This window comes from Heteronotia binoei, chromosome 21, assembly GCF_032191835.1.
Source record: "Heteronotia binoei isolate CCM8104 ecotype False Entrance Well chromosome 21, APGP_CSIRO_Hbin_v1, whole genome shotgun sequence".
In the NCBI taxonomy this organism is placed as follows: domain Eukaryota; kingdom Metazoa; phylum Chordata; class Lepidosauria; order Squamata; family Gekkonidae; genus Heteronotia; species Heteronotia binoei.
In genome coordinates this window covers 162,228,930-162,246,546 of record NC_083243.1, presented here as the reverse complement: position 1 = coordinate 162,246,546, position 17,617 = coordinate 162,228,930, and the positions used below count along the sequence as shown (strand labels likewise).

The following is a 17,617-nucleotide window of genomic DNA, read 5'->3' as shown; positions in this document are numbered from 1 at the left end:
AGCAAGAATATTCAATTGTGATTTGGGTTCAAATCAATAGTGAATCCCAGTGCAATCTTAGATATTCATTTCCTTTCCATCTCAGGCTTCAGTTGTTGTTTTAAAGCTCAATGTTTTCACTATTTAAATAGTGTTTTCTTCATTACAGCGTTCCCCTCCCTGTCTCTATGCACACCTAATGTGCTATGTCATCATTTCAGTCATAATATCTAGATGACACCATAATGCAATGATCCCGTAGCAGGGCAATTCCTCTTCCTCAGTGATAACACCTGTGAGAATGATGAAAGGGAGCAGAAACATTGGTTGAAACAGGTCATACATCTTTGATGACAGATGCTTTCGTGATTGTTATTTATCTCTGCTTGAGAACTTCTGCCCTGAAAGTTGAAGCAACTTCTGCTAGTAGGCAGGACAACCTAAGAGCCAGTTCCCAACATTGCAAAATCCTCCCTTTAAGTGAGCAGAGGATGCCACTTAGCTATGGGCTGCTGGACAGAATGCATCATGCAGTCCCAATGATCATTTGTTTCACCAGGTCCTCTTTTCCCCAGAGCAGCCTGCCACTGGGAAGCATTTTGGAGATGGGTACAGCACAGTCCCACACTACAGGCTCAGGAAGGTGGAAGAGGAAAGTCTCATTGAAAACTGTAACTGATATGAGAATCTTAGATTTGGATTTCTGGTGCTTCTGCTTATGGAGGTTCCAGAAGACATCAATCCTTGCATATATATCTGGAGCTGAGAGAACATCTGGAGAAATAACAGCATGTGTGTCTCTGAAACACCTGGAGTTCTTGCCCCAAGACTGCAACAGTTACTTGGCATTTTGCAGAGATTTAATAATAAACATTCTGTATATGATTAATTAATTTTCAATGAAGTCTGGGAAGGAAGAATTTAACTATTAATGGCAGTATCACAAAACACACTATGCCCAGGAGACTGATATATGTCAGGGTATAACTACATGATACACATGACACATGTTAAAGGACTGATTCATCACCAGACTTAACATTTTAGTGTTTGTCCATAAGCCTCTGAAGCATTTACAGGTCTTGATTCTCCTAACTTTTCTCCCTTATACTGTCCTGTCACTGAGGGCCATACTACAGGATAAACCCAACACATATTGAGGAACTCAGCTTAAATAATGCTTATTCACTCAGTGCTGCAAAAACCACCACCACCACGCTTTCCACTGGTGAAAGGAGGATGGGCGGGAAAATGGAAGCTCTTTCTCCCCACTGGCAGCATTGAACCAATAAGTTGCAATAGGAAATTGGGAATCATAAACTTCAAACTGACTTTAATCCTGTTCTGATGATGCAGAGGTCCACTGAAATGATACACACTCTACAATATCCACCACATCTTCTCCACTATAAACCAGTTAAATGTATAAAGATGATTGCAGGTGGGAATAGCAAGTAAGACAGAATACCCATATTAGCCAGTGAAAAGGATATTTACGTTTCTCTGGACTATTGTACATGGAGGCAGTTTTAACCTTTAGCAGCCCGATTTCTATCCTCTGAGAGAGAGGAAGACACTTCAGGGACACAAGCACCCCTCTGACAATGTCCTATGAAAGGATAGATGATGAAAAGTAAAAACCTGTGGAGATGAAGCAATGCCATTGCAGTATATACCCTGCTTGTTCCTCATTAGTTGCTTTCTCTTTCCCTTCTTGAGTTGCTTGTTCCTCAAATCAGTGGCTTTCAGACTTTCTGCCTTCAGGTGATATTTCCCACATTGAGGAATGATTCTCTGTGTCACTGCCATGAAATTCCTAAATACCTGCACTGGATGAGTGTTATGTTCACCCAAGGTACTTGGACTTCCTATAACATATGACAGAATTGGCACTCCAGATGAGGTATGATCCCACAACCACTAGTTTAGGATTAGGCCAGGGGATCTTCTGTGAACTGAAGATATGCCCTTAGTAGCTGTATGTTGCAGAGGAAGATTGGAAATGGACAAGCATCTTTCAGGAAGTTTGCAAATTGCAAGATTTGTAATGAAAACTGATACTAAGCATGTTTCCCTATCCGTGGAGAAAGTGGGCAGGAATGGGCAAGAATGAAGTATCAATAAAAATATTATGGCATATCAAAAAGACTAAGCCTGGAGTTAATGGATAATTTTACAAGAATTTGAACAAAAGGTGTGGATCATAGAATCAGACAGTTGGAAGGCGCCATACAACCAACCCCCTGCTAAATGCAGGATCAGTCTCTAAAGCATCCCTGACAAATGTTTGTTGAGTTGAGTTGCTGCTTAACAACTGCCAGTGAGGAGGAGCTCACCCCCTCCCTAGGTAGCTGATTCTACTATTGAACAACTCTTACTATAATTTTTTAAAACTTATTTACTTATTTATTTATTTTAGTCAGTTTATATTCTGCCCTTTCCCAGGAACGGGCTGAGGGCAAATAGGAAAGAAAAGGTCCCCTGTGCAAGCACCAGTCATTTCCGACTCCAGGGTGACGTTGCTCTCACAACGTTTTCACGGCAGACTTTTTGTGGGGTGGTTTGCCATTGGAGGGCAGATAACATAAAAAAAAATAACAACATACATTTAAAACATACATTTAAAATCAGAGCAATATAAAACAGTACAATGAGCTGTAAACAGTAAATAGAAGCTCAGCTGGGCACATTTTACAACACTTTGAAGGTCTAAAACAGTAATTGAAAATAAAAGATGGTATCACAGCAAAGAGGCCAGCCGATGAGATAGGACGCCTACTGCCTCAACCAAAGGCCTGGCAGAATAACTCAATTTTACAGGCCCTACGAAAAGGTAGTGAGGACCCGGATCTCTGTAGGGAGCTGATTCCACCAGGCCAGGGCCAAGGCCAAAAAGGCCCTGACCCTGGTCAAGGCAAGTCAGACATCCTTCGGGCCAGGGATGGCCAGTAGATGTTGTGAGATGGATCATAATGATCTTTGGGGCACATATGGGGAGAGGCGGTCCCATAGATAGGTCGGTCCCAGGCCACGTAAGGCTTTAAAAGTCAAAATTAAGACTTTGAAATGGATCCGGTACTGGTAGCCAGTGCAGTTAATGCAGCTCTGACCAGATGCTTGCCCACACAGGCACTGTTATCAACAGCCAAGCTGCTGCATTCTGCACCACTTGTAGCTTCTGGATCAGTCTCAAGGGTAAGCCTGAGCAGAGCGAGTTACAGTAACCCAACCTGGAAGTGACCGTTGCATAATATCCAGCTGGTAGCTTTCCACCCTAAATTTAAACCCATTATTGTGAGTCCTCTCCTCGGCTGCCAACAGGAACAGCTCTCTGTCCTCCTCAGACAGCCCTTCAAATGCTTAAAGAGAGCAATCATGTCCCCCCTCAACCTCCTATTCTCCAGACTGAGCATTCCCAAGTCCCTCAGCCTTTCCTCATAGGGCTTGGTCTCCAGGATCCTGATAATCTTCATGGCCCTTCTCTGCACCTGCTCCATTCTGTCGCATCCTTCTTGAAGAGAGGCCTCCAGAACTGCACACAATACTCCAGGTGTGGCCTGACCAAGGTGGTGTACTATGACAACTTGCAATTTGGATGTTAAACCTCTGTTAATACACCCTAAGATGTAATTAGCCTTTTTTGTCACTGCATTACACTGGCTGCTTATATTTAATTTACAGTCCATCCATAAATATTTCCTTCCATTTATTTTTTAAAATGTATTTATGTTGTTCATAGTCCACCTTTCTCACAGGGACTCGAGGCAGATTACGCATAGTGACTCTGTACAATCAACAAAATGGGATATTCTACAACCAATGTCCTTTTTAAAATTATGACCAAGTTCATTCTCGTTTCAAAGTAAACAGTTACCCAAAGCTGTACTCCAGTATTCCCATCCCGTCATTCAGCATTAATTTTTTATACCTTCCACTTTCCTAATGGTGATGTGAGAACCCATGAAAAGTGTAGCAGGATTGGCTGTGCTGTAGATTGCAAACTGTGAAAGGCCTCCTATGTACTAGGCATACAGTATATTTCCCTGTTAGTTCCCTGCGAATGCTGCAAGTGATCATATATATACCCACAGTAAAATGACTAGGAGACTGGCAGTGCAATCCTGATAATAGTTTTGGGTGTCCATCATGGAAACTTGAGTATGTGGGCAGGTGCAGTGAAGGAAAGGTAATTATCCACAGGCCTAAAACATTTAGGCATAGCTGAATTAATTTTTTTCCCTATAACTATCAATCCTTCCCAGTTATTAACATAGTATCATGATGCGATTAAAGAGAGTGTTGAATATCACTCCTCATAAACTAGTTTCTCTTAGCACACACTTTTGCTACTGGAGGTGGTAGAAGGCAGTATTTAAAGTGCTGGGTATTGCTTCTAATTTTCCTGAGAAATTTCCTGGCTGGTTCATACACAAGATTGAGTATCACTTCCTAGTAGCTGTATCTTGTGTTTCATTTGAATGATGAAACCAAATAGGGTCACTGGGTGCATGTGGCTTACTACACATGACAGCATCATTGACTCACTTGGCAGAGAGAACACCGATCCTCATGTGATCCTGGCATGTGATCCTGGCAAGACAACATAGCACATCAACCAGGATTGCAAAATTTCCAATTTGTTATTAATCTGGAATAAAAGGCACTCATTAATGTAGCTTTTGGACACAGGAAAGCTGCTGTGATTACCTTTGTTGCACTATGCAATTCTTCACAGAATTCCATACTTTGGAAAGTCTTTAATGGCTTTAAGGCTACCCTCACCTCTCTAAGAGGTGTGTGCCGGGAATATCTGTCAAAGTGTTTAACCTGTGGAATAACAATAATAAATTTATATATTAAGGTTATCCTCAATGTTGTTAGTGCTTTGCATGCACTCCCTCAAGTAATCCCTTAACAAAAACCCTCTGAGATTCAGGTCAGTAGCCATGTTGGTCTGAAGCAGTAGAACAAACAGGGCTGGATCTACATATTTTTGAGGGGGGGGGCAAAACCAAAAAATGGCACCCCCACTCAAAAAATGAAGGGACCCGTGGGCAGTCTGACACACACACCCATCGGGTGTTTGTATGAGGAGGGGAAGCCTCAGCAGGACTGGTCCCCTGTGCAAGCACCAGTCGTTTCCGACTCTGGGGTGATGTTGCTTTCACAACGTTTTCAAGGCAGACTTTTTACGGGGTGGTTTGCCATTGCCTTCCCCAGTCTTTTACACTTTCCCCCCAGCAAGCTGGGTACTCACTTTACCGACCTCGGAAGGATGGAAGGCTGAGTCAACCTTGGGCCGGCTACCTGAATCCAGCTTCCACCGGATTCGAACTCAGGTCGTGAGCAGAGAGTTCAGCCCACAGTACTGCAGTACTGCTGCTTTACCACTCTGTGCCACGTTAGCTTAGACTATAGGCAGGACCACAAAAATCATGCCTCCACGGATTTGTGGCGCCTCACCAGTGCAAAAACAGGGTTCCAAAGCACAGATCCTCATGAATTCATATGATTTTATGGTGAAATGAAATCAAACAACCATCATGCTGTAGATCCTGTCTTAGACTATAGGCAGCACCAGAAAAATCATGCCTCCAAAAATCTGTGGTGCCAAAACAGTGGAAAAACATGTTTCCAAACCATGGAACCTCATGATGTTTGCTTTGGATCCCCCCAAGCTCACTATCCAATCACATATCATGTCCATGGCTCCACCTCCAAAGTCCTCAGATATTTCTTAAATTGGCCTTGGCAACCCTACCTCACCCCTGCACTTTGTGTTCTATAAAAATAGAACCCCACCACCACCACAGACAAATGAATAAACATGTGGGAAGCCTACATCATGTCTAATTTTGTCCTCAAATCCATCACAATCAAAGGATCATGTAGAACAAAGAAGGAGTCCAGTATCACCTTTAAGACCAACAAATTTTTATTCAAAATGTAAGCTTTCGTATGCATGCATATTTCTTCCAGTACAAGCAGGAGAACCGGACAGGGTAATATAGATTTTATCTCTAGAAACCAACTCTAGAAACTTTGTCTGAAGAAGTATACATGCATACGAAAGCTTACATTCTGAATAAAATTTTGTTGGTCTTAAAGGTGCTGCTGGACTCCTACTTTGTTCTATTGCTTCAGACCAATACAGCTGCCCACCGGGATCTATCTAAAAGGAACATGTACTTACTGGAAATCACCACAGGATGGAACTGTTGCTCCAGCCACAGCAAGATCAGAAACTATTGCATGGTAGCAGGTTACTGACAGATAATCTCCTGATGCCGTCTAGTGCATTTAACCACTCTTGCATAAGTGGAACCATATCAAATGCGGCCTTCATTACATATATGTCTATATACTCTTTTGCAGTTTAAGAGAGTTCTTCCATTTCCATTTTTCTTATCTCACACTTACCAAGACCTGTGTCTCTTTAGGAAGGTTTGCCAATTTTTTTAAAAAAATTCCATTTAGTTCAATTATAGTCTACCTTCCTCAAAGAGACTGGAGGCTGATACCAAGGCCCTACTGAGAACCACACATAAAATGCCAAGAAACATTGTGTGTCACATATCTATGGACCCAACCACACTGTATGTGGGAGAGCCATGACTGCATCTTCTAATGTTTTCTTTTTTAATGAAGCTCAAATGAAAGAATGTTCTGTTCCTTCTCAACTATTTTCTTGATCCAAATTACACCACATTAACTGCTCCATTAAAAAAAGCCCTCAAGAGATTGTTCTGATCAGGAAAATGGTATGAGGAAAAGGGACTAAGAACACCCCACTCTTCACCCGATCAAACAGATAATTTCTTGTCACTGTATTTCATTAAAACAAACAAACAAAAAACACTGAGAAATCCAAACATGGGTTTTCTATATCATATACTTTGGCCCTAAGAGGTAACAGCTGATGGAGAGAAAGTGTATTTAGAGCACAGTTAATCAAAAAGGGGTATGACATATTAAACCACCTAAACATCTCTTCCTGGTCCTATAGACTCTATCCACCTTTCCTTTCTATTGTGCCCATAACTTCTTGTGTTTCATGTAGTGGTTGCTGGCATAATTCCACTTACTTCAGATGCTTTTCATGCAGAAAACTAGGGGAGGGTTCTTGGGGTACTACCTCATATTTTATTTTGTAACACTAGTATTGAGAATGGTCTGCCTTAGAAGGGCCAAAGTAGACATTCTTATCTCACAAAATGTGTGGTCCCAACTAGGGATTGGCGTGAAGCAGGAGGAAGGGTGGTTCATTTCAGGCTAGCTGGGGAAGTGAATCAAGATCAGGGAGACCTCTCCCCAGCACAGGCTCTGCTGGAATACCCGATTGAAACCAGGCAGCACAGCAGAGGTGGCAAAGCAGCCGATCCTGTGGGGGGACCTCTCCCTGAAGGACTGGCTGTTCTACAAGCTCTGCTGCATTTCCTGGTTGAATCCCAGCCCTCTCCCTACAGGAACAGCTGTTCTTTAGGCTCTGCTGGGGACTGGGATGCCCATTTGAAACTTGGCAGTGCAGCAGAGTCCGCAAAGCAAGCGATCCTTTGGGGAGACCTCTCCTTGCAGCTTCAGCTGGGGCTTCCAGGGAAGGCAGTTTAAACTGCCTCCCCTTGGCTTCCTCAGATGCCCTACAACCGCTCGATGACTGGGGAAGCCAAGTGGACAGGAACTATCCCCAAACCATCCAAACCTCCGATGGAGATTTGGGAAGTTCAGGGACAGTTCATGGGAGGTAAGGTTCAGAACTGAACCAGAAATGGGCCCAACTTTATGTTTACCAGGCATGCAGGGCCATGCACTGCCATGGGAAAATTTGGTGCGATGCATGCTTAACTCCTCCTAAATGTAACCATACTATTTTCCCTCCAGGGCTTATTTTCTTAGGTTGGCTGGGGAAAACTTGTTTAAAAATTGAAAAAAGCACCTTCCTTCTACATCCCTGTCCTCCCTGTGTGAATTTCATATGTACCATTATAACATCTTACGTAGCCTAAAAGAAATTGTGAAGGAGGAGGATCCTCAGGTGGTATATTTTTGAGGGCATAAAGGCTTTGAATCCCTCTGAGCCCAGATATCACCAGTGTGTTGGCTCTCAATGGCCCTGTCTATTTTCACTGCATGTGGGGACAAATATAAGGCCAAGATGCACAAACAACCTCTGCTGCCACCCTCCAAAAGGCATCAGCATCAGATTTTCCCTTATCAACCCCATCCTTTTTTAGGGAGTCTCGTTCTGAACCAGAAGGATTGGAAACTTCCATGTAAACACACCCTTGCTATTGCTCAGTCTGTAGTATTATAAAAAATACTTTACCCACCAGGATTCAGTACAGACATCATAAATCGCAGTTTATTTTTGACAGGCAAAACCTTCCTCCCATGCCTTGACTGAAGCTAGAAACCTTCAAACTATCTTCAATTAATCATTTTGTCTGATTAACTACCTGAAATTTGTTTACTTCCCAGTAAGTGGTATTTTGATCAGGATTAAACCATGATTAATAATCCCAAGGATCAGAAACAAAACAAAATTTGTTAGCACATTGAGAAATCCTTGGAGCCAGATTGACTCTTTCCATCTTGGCACACTGCACAAAAAGTGGGAGGCAGCATGCCAGCCTGCCAGTTCACCAGGTTCATACCCATCATCAACAAACTACGATTTGCTCATAATGGCTAAACTGAGCCTGGAGTACTAACTTGGAAACCTTCACATTGGTTCTAAAAAACAGACAGATAACACTCCCACCTTTAACTTGATGCTGCTCTTTGCCAACTCAGCTTCCTGCAGGGTACAAGCAAACTGGTCACCAAAAGTAGGGCTGGCACAATTCTTGACCACCTGGGTTTGCCATTCATGGACAATGTGCTAGAGGCCAGATGACTGGGAGGATGCACAGCTCAGCAGCCTGGCCTGAATGAAAATGTTCATGCAGCCTTGGCTGGGAAGGCCCAACACCCCTGTGATCATCAAGAGCAGCTCCAGGCGGTTTTTGTTGTAGAGAAGCGAGAACCTCAGCTTGCCCTGGATTCTGTCAGGAACATCTACATCAGTGCCCATGTTATTGCTGCTAGCTGGGGGTGGTGAAAGGACAATTGCAAGTTTCTTATGCTCCTTTTGAATTTTTTGGCTCTGGAGGAAAGAAGAAAGAGCTGCTCTTAAATGGACTCCCCTCCCAAAAAACGTTATTCTACTTGCCCATCCCCAAGTGGAATAAATTAAGGAATATGATAAACATGTACATTGTAGTTTCAGAATTTCAGCTTTTTAAAAAAATTAGTCCATTACATGCTGGGTTTTTTTATTGTTTTCTTTATTGTAAGTTTTATCATTAAGTAAATCTCCTTTATTTTAGCAATCTACTAGTAAATTTCTGAAGCCACTTTTGATTTTCAATGCCATACAAAGATGAAATGTGTAGCAGTGATCAAGTTTAAGACTACTGGTTGTTTTTTCTTTAGAATTCCAGGAATATAATCTAACAGTGTGCCATTCTTCATTATGTTTTCACAGTTATCATGCTACTGATGCAAGGTTAATACCAGTACATGATCAGTGTAGTCACATGTATGGAGAACCCAGGCCTCTAGGACAGTGCCACGACAACTAGCCAAATGAGAGAAGGAAAGACAGCCAGTCACCAGGAGTAATTCTCTTAGTATTGAAACCTGATGCAAATGTCTGCCCTACATGACATCACTATGGAGGATATTTTACACTTTGGAAATTATCTTATAGGAAAGATGGAGTAATCTGGCCAGAAGTATTTGGCAACATTTAGTACAATATTCAAACCGGGAAGAACTCTGACGTTGGGCTAAAAGGCTTAGTGGCAGATCATCTGCTTGGCATGAGAAGGTCCTAGGTTCAATACCCAACATCTCCAGTGGAAAATAACAGATGGCAGGTGATATGAAAGACTTCCACCTGAGACCCTGGAGAGCTGCTTCCAGCCTGAATAGACTGTTCTGACCTAAATGGACAGGCAGCCCAATCCAGACATACGTGGCGGCCAGCCACTTGGGCATGGGAGGATCTACGGCACCGCTTGTTGGCTTCCAAAGGGGAGACGTTACACCATGTTTGGAGGGGGAAGAGTAGCCCAATGAGCGAGAGAGAACTCGTCGCCATGGTGATTCTGCCCAGGCGCACACCATTGGCCCACTGCGGAGGGGGAGGCGCAGGCTCGCATGGGACCACAGGATTGGCCAGCCCATTGCACATGACCAGGCGATGGGGTGGAAAGCCCGCGCCTGAGAGGCCATCAATACTCCCACTCCCTCCTGCTGTCAGAGACTCTGCCAGTGGCAGGCAGGTGGGCAGAGGCATACGCGGACAAGCAGGAAGTACCAAGTGCAGGAGTTCGCTGTCCTAGATAGCAGCTGGAATGTGTATCTGGGAGCGTCCAGACCAAGTCCGAAAGACACCCTTCAGTGTTGCCCTGCTGTCGCTCCCTGCTATGTGCAAGGAATACCTCCCCTGGGGGCCACAGAACTCAGAGTGTGAGCCGCTGGGCATGCATCCACTTCAGCGGGGCCCCCCTAAGTGCCCAGCGCACAACAGCCCTGTGCGGTTGGGTAGGCCGTCAGCTTGGGCAGGCTGAGGAGCAGCACCTCCCCTCCCCTGTCCAGCCACGCAGGGAGCAGTGTAGCAGCTCATCGCCCATCCCTCCCCAAGAACCAAGTCTGCCCACCCTCCCAGGCATTCCCTCGGAGATGTCACTGACAGGGGGGTGTTGCTCCATTCCGAGCAGCAGGCAGAAGCAGCTGAGGGAGTGGAGGGGGCAGTGGAGCAACACACGTGGAAGCCTCTGTGTTGGAGTCCCACCTGCAAAACAGAGACAGAGATCAAGAGCACTTGCAGGGGCGGCAGCTGGAAGAGCAGGCTGTATTTCAGCCGGGCACTCTCTTAAAGGGACGGTCTCTGACCCACCTCCCCACATTGGGGCAGCTGCCACACACACACACACATCTCGTGCCCTTCCAGGGGTTGGGAATGAGGCAGAGGACAGACTAAGGGAAGGGAGCAGGCAGCAGCACAGGGGAGTGGGCTCAGCAAATACTCCCTGCTGGAGCCCACTGCTGGGTTCAAGCGTCAGAGATGCTCGCACACTGAGCGGTTGAGAGTGAGGGGAGGACGGGGGGGACAGTAAAACTTACCCAGCCATGGGTGACAATCCTCGCATGCAGAGCCTCCGGGAGCCTAGAACCTGTGGGGACCTGGAAACAAGAGCAGTTAGCCCCAGGGGAAAGATCTCTCTCTCCCCTTGCAAGTTAAAGATACTGTCAAAGCAACTGTGCAGTGCAAGACCCGTCACCAATGTGCCTGCCTGTCCCTCACTCTAAGTCTGTAGGGCCGGGATCTCGCTGGCAGAACCTCCCACCATGCGAACCTGTCCCTAACAACTGAGTTGTGCGAGGCAGAGCAGAAGTATTTCTAGGAGGGGGGGCTGCGATTGGGCGCCAGGGATGGGGCTCACCAGGCCGAGGTGTGAGGGGATTGGTGAGGCAATCACGCCACTCCCTAAGGGGTTTGTGAGCTTCTGCAGCAGCAGAGGTGACCTTTGTTTTTGGTTTCAATGAGTGCCAATGGGACACGCCACTATTTTTGCAGGTGTAATGTTGCGCCTCTCGGGGGGGGGGGGCGTGTCATGGGCCAAACTGCTCAGGAAGGCACCTAAGCCTGGCCGCGTCCCCAACTCCACCCCCTCCTCCACCTGAACGCTGCACTCCGTCTCACTTCCACCCACGCTCGGGCACAGCCCTCAGGCGCCGCTGCCCTCGGGCGGAATGGCGCTCGAGTGGTCTCCCCCACCCACATAACTCCCCTCCACTGTGGTGACGCCGGTCGTACATTGGTGCAAACCCTTCCTGCGCCCAGGTAGCGGCTCGTCTGCTCCCAAAAGACTTTCCGTTCCCGTCCCCCCCCGATTGTGCTATAAGAGTTTGATTCAGTATAAGTAAGCTTTATGGGTTCATGTGCTACATTCATTCATCTATAAACAGGCACTGGGCCAAGGAGACTCGTCCACAAAAATCAAATTGGATCTGGTTGAACAGGATTAAAATGGAAGACAATAAATAGCTGGCAGACAACTGTTCTAAGTATAATATTATGAAGCTAAGCAAGTTTTCACAATTCCTAGATGTTCCTTTGAGCTTCTCAGAAGAAGAGCAAGATGTGTGTAATAAATGACTGTACAACCTTAATTTTTACAAAACTGAACGGATCTATAGCCATGTTTAGGCATCCAGGCCAGGGTACAGATGTTTAGAGGCATCTTTAAACAGGATTCACTGCATTTTTTCCTCCCAAGTTTTCCCCTCATCTTCATAATGCATTTGATGGTGATACTTATTAATTTTCAAATTCACCACTTTGTTTTTTTCAAGTGAAAACTTATTTCAAAAGAACAGAAATAAAATCCAGGCATTGGGAGGGGATGTGTTTCTGAAGCCGCAAGAGCTGGCCAAACTGCGCTGGTTGTGGCTGCCAAATGGCATAACCACTTTCCCTTGAGTTCAGTCCTGCCTAAGAAGTTCTACATCCATATACAACATGATAGGTGAATTTCCATATGTGGTCAACAGGGCTTTTTTTTTGTAGAAAAATTCCAACAGGAACTCATTTGCGTATTACGCCACATCCCCTGATGCCAAGTCAGCCAGAGCTGCATTCCTGCTAAAAAAAAAAAAGCCCTGGGGGGTCAACCTAAGGTTTCTAGCTCTGGGTGAGCAAATACCTGGGGATTTTGTGGGTGGAGCCTGGGGAGGCCAGGGGTTGGGGAGTGGAAGGACCTCAGCAAGGTATAATGCCATACAGTCCAGCCTCCAGTGCAGCCATTTTGTCCAGGGGAACTTATCTTGGTCATTTGACAATCAACTGTAATAATGGGAGAGCCCCAGCCACCTAAAGGTTTAGGATCCTGGAAACTTTCTGGCTTCACTAACTGTCTTCAAATACGGTATATTGTATTATATGCAAATACCATTTGGTATATAAAGGAATGAGCACTAGAGACCTATAAAAGTAAGAATCCTTGAACATATTTTGAGAATTTAAAATGACGTACAGGAGGCAGCTCTTGTCAATCATTTTAATGCAGTTGGCCACTCTCCAGATGATTTTAAATTTCTGTTGTTGTTTAAAGATTGATCACTCAGCTGTAATATAGATAACATTTTCCAGATATTACTACAGAAAGAAACATTTTTCATCTTTAAATTTCATACAATCACTCCTGAGGGTCTTAATCAGCCATTAGATTTTATCTTTGAATAGATATATTTTGACAGATTTTGAAACTGACATGAGGCAGACTGGTTTGACAGTACTTGATTTTTAATAATAATAATAATAATAATAATAATAATAATAATAATAATAATAATAATAATAATAATAATAATAATAATAATTATTATTATTATTATTATTATTATTATTATTATTATTATTATTATTATTATTATTATTTTTATATCCCGCCCTCCCCCGCCAAAGGCAGGCTCAGGGCGGCTCACAGATATGGAATTCCATGATTCAATAAAACAATACAATACAAACAACAATTTAAATATAATCAATTACATAATAAATTAGTTAAAATAGATAAAATAGGTGCTAAAATACCATGAGTCATAATACCCACAAGATGGCTAGGTGACTACACATCAGTTTCAGTTTAGCCAGGTTCTGTTTAACTGTTTAACAAGTACTTCTTGAGATACCCTGTAACTGACACCTGTAATGAATTATGTTTAAAGCAATTACTGATACCCAGGACTTTTTTTTTTGAGCAGGTATGCAGTTTCAACTGGCTTGACGTCAGGAGGTGTGACCTAACATGCAAATGAATTCCTGCTGGGCTTTTTATGCAAAAAAGCCCTGCTGATACCACATACTTTAGGAGAATTTGGCCAAATGTTAATCTTGTAGGCAGATGCCACCCTAAAAATGTTTCTTCTGGCTATATCCTCTAAACATCACTAATAGTATGTATAACATGACAAACATGGGCATTCTACCACCCCTGGCCGAGTTTTTTTCTTACTTTGACAAAAAAAAAAACACCTTTTATTTTTTTAGTTTTGAAACCATAATTGATCATGTTGCAGTACTGCAATACAATATGGTAGGTAGTTAATTTTTGTTTTACTTTTATAATTTTGCACTATTTGTACAATGTGCTTTATTTGGTACATTGTGTTTACTTATAGAATTGTGAAGCCTTAGGACCTCAGTTGTATTTGTGAACATTTATTGTATAATTGTTGTTAGTAGTTACTGACGTGAGGTTGATTTCTGATGATTCAACATTTTACTGTATGGTGCAACTGAAAATTGTACTGATAAGCAACATTGCATTACATACATACACGCATGCATGCATCAATTAAGTGATATTCTATGTTCTGTTCTAATATCTAACAATATAGTTAGAATTGGTTTTGCACAGTGCTTTGTAGTCTGTTCAGGGCCAGATTAACAATTAGGTCAAGCAGGCACTGGCCTATTGGCCCCCATGCCTTTTAGGGAACCTGGGCTGGCTTTCCCCCTAGGTTTCCCCCCTGCTTGCAGCCCTCCCAGCCTACATGCGCAGCCAGCAATTGAGCCACTCTTTGCCCGACTTGCCTGGTGTGGCTGATGCTGATGTCATTGGCAAATTTGCCTCTCTTTGCCTCTCCCCCACAGCTTTGTCAAAGGGGCTTTTGAGAAGGTGCCTGCAGGCTGCAGCAGTGGCCACAGGCGGTGGAGTGGCTGCTCCAACTCTGAGATAATTTGTGAGGGGGGCCCTGACTGCCTAGGGGCCTCCACAGGGTTTAATCTGGCCTTGAGTTGGTTATGCCATCTGGAGGTTGGCAACCATAGGTCAAGCACTCAAACTGTGTCTGTTTATCTATACTCTGGGAATAATATACTTACCTTGATATTGTAATAGGGGTTTTGGTCAATATCAAGGAAAGATGACTGTAATCTTTTCCCTACAAAGCCATTCTCTTGAGTTATCCCACTGCAAGCTTCATTGACATATTTTCTTTCTGCAAGAACAAAAATCACTGAATGTATATCATCAGAACAGGGGCTGTCTATAAACAGCAGAGTAATAATAATACTAATACATTTTATTTATATCCCGCCCTCCCCGCTGAAGCAGGCTCAGAGCGGCTTAAAACATATAAAATTACAATTTACAATATAAAACATCAATACAGTTCAATACATAATTCATAAATAAAACCAACACAATTAAAACCATCATTTGCAATTAAAATTAACATTTTCGGTGCTACATCTTGGAGTAGGAGTTAAATTCGCCCCCTAGAAATTATTCTTGATGAATTGGAGGGCCTGTTAGGCAGCTTCTCAGTACAAATTTATGGGATTATAATGAAATGATGGAATTCCCCCAAGGTTTTGCACTAACATGTTATACCATAAAATAGCATATAGTATAATGGACATAATGCAGCTTCCCAGGCATACGTATGCAGCTGTATGCCCAGATCCAGAGCCTTCACTGTACTTTCATGCACCTACACAGTTTCCGTGCTTGCTGGCTGCCCCTTTCATTCCTATTGAGAAAGCAGGTGAAAGGTAGTGCTGTTCACCTGAGATATGCACATAGGCTCAAATCACACAGTACTCACTAGCCCTGTTCACAAATCCCAGCGAATGCTCATATAATCTGTGTAAACTTGGTTTTTCTTTATAAATGCATTGAGGAATTCTCATGCTACATTCAATACATGTACAGCTGAATGTGTGATTGAAATTACACATTTATCCAGATTTATTCAGACACTGGTCCCCAGCGTCATTTGTAATGTGAATGCATGTTGGCTGTTTCTTCCAAACAAAGGTACACACATAAATGCAGGATGTTCACAGTAGTTGGTGAAAGTGGCTTCTGTGATAGGGTGGGATTAAAATCTCATATCCTCAGTAACAAGACTATGGGTTGCATGGTGAAAAAAATGTGATATGCCTCCAGGAAAGATGAGCCCATGCCTCAGAATGTTAACAGCGGCACATTTGTTGCTCTATATGTGATTCAGCTGGAGAGTCATTACATGCTTTATGAAAATATTGAGAATTCCATGTTAGCACCCCATAGACTTTTACAGAAGTATACGTTTCCAGATTGACGCAGCCATTACACTAGGGGCTTAAACAGTCTATGCTGCTTAAGGGCTGCTCTCATGCAATATCTGGGCAAACACAGTGAATGGAAGGACATCATCAGTAGTCCCTGCAGCTAACAGGCTGTGATATGAGGAGCTGTGGGGCAAGACACAGAGCAATGGCATCCATTGCTCTATATCCATCAAAGATGGAGGTCCTGCAGCTAGAAAAGGAATTGGATATCCAGCTCTTGATCTTGGATAATGTCCCCCTAACACCAATACCAGTGGTGAAGAGCCTGGGTGTGATTCTGGATACCTCCTTGTTGAAGGAGGCCCAGCTCACATATGTGGCTAGGTCAGGTTCTTGTATTTCTTCCAGGTTTGGCAGCTGGCCCCTTCCTATCTCACCTAATCCTACCAACTGTGATCCATGCAATGCTCTCCTCCCAATTGGATTACTGTAACTTGCTCTACATAAAGCTGCCCTTAAGATTGATCCAGAAACTTTAACTGGTCCAGAATGCAGCTGCGAGGGTCCTAACTGTAAACCCTATTAGAGCACATATTAAACTGGTGCTCTGCCAGCTGCACGGGTTCCAGGTTGAATTCCATATCAAGTTCAAGGTGTTGGTTTTAACCTTTAAAGCACTTCAGGGTCTGGGACCAACATATCTTCAAGACCGCCTCTCCTGGCATTCCCCTCAAAGAGCATTACACTCCTTAGCACATTGATGGTACCAGAGCCAAGGACCATTCTCCTGGCCTCAGCTAGAGCTAGAGCCTTTTTGGTGATAGCTCCAGCTTTGAGGAATGCACTTTCAAATGAGATCCAGGCCCTGCAGGACTTAGCTCAATTCCACAGGGCCTGTAAAACATAGCTGTATAGTAAGGGTCATGGATAAGATCAGGGAGTTTTTATTTATACCCTGCCCTTTACTTCTTCCCCTCTCATCTTCCCCCAGAAATCAGTAGTGAAGTTATATGCCATCTGGCCAATTGTTTGAATTGTATGTTTTGGGGGGGAAATTGCTTGTGTGTGTTTGTGCCCATGCCTGGAAATTATGGTGACTTCTGGTGACTCCTACTGGGGCTTAGAGGATGTTCAGAGAAGTGGCTCTATGGACTTCCGGTTTTGGCAACCTGCGGCTAGAAGCGGCTCGGACAGACAAATTTTGTTGTTGTTGTTGTTGTAATGATTCCCATAGGTTTTAATGGAGAATGGAAAAACGTCCAAAATTTTTCCCCATCAAGAGTATACCATTCAGTGTGATATGAAAAATACATCTTACCCAACCCTAAACCAAACCCCAATTTTAACCCGAACATAAGTGCGTCCTGAACTCTAACCCTAACCCTAACCCATTCAAATGAATCTCATAGGCTATAATGGAGAACTTAAAGACTTCCAAAAAATTTTCCCTATCGACAGAATACCTCTCAGGAAGATAAACTTTCAGGATTACTCAACCCAGAAAATGACAGAATTTTGAAGACGATCGCA

General features: G+C 43.6%; 1 pseudogene; it reads right to left on the bottom strand.

Annotated features, from left to right (window-relative positions):
* Positions 1-280: 280 nt before the first annotated feature.
* LOC132589671 (synaptotagmin-13-like) lies at positions 281-15,724 on the bottom strand (annotated as a pseudogene).
* Positions 15,725-17,617: the final 1,893 nt, after the last annotated feature.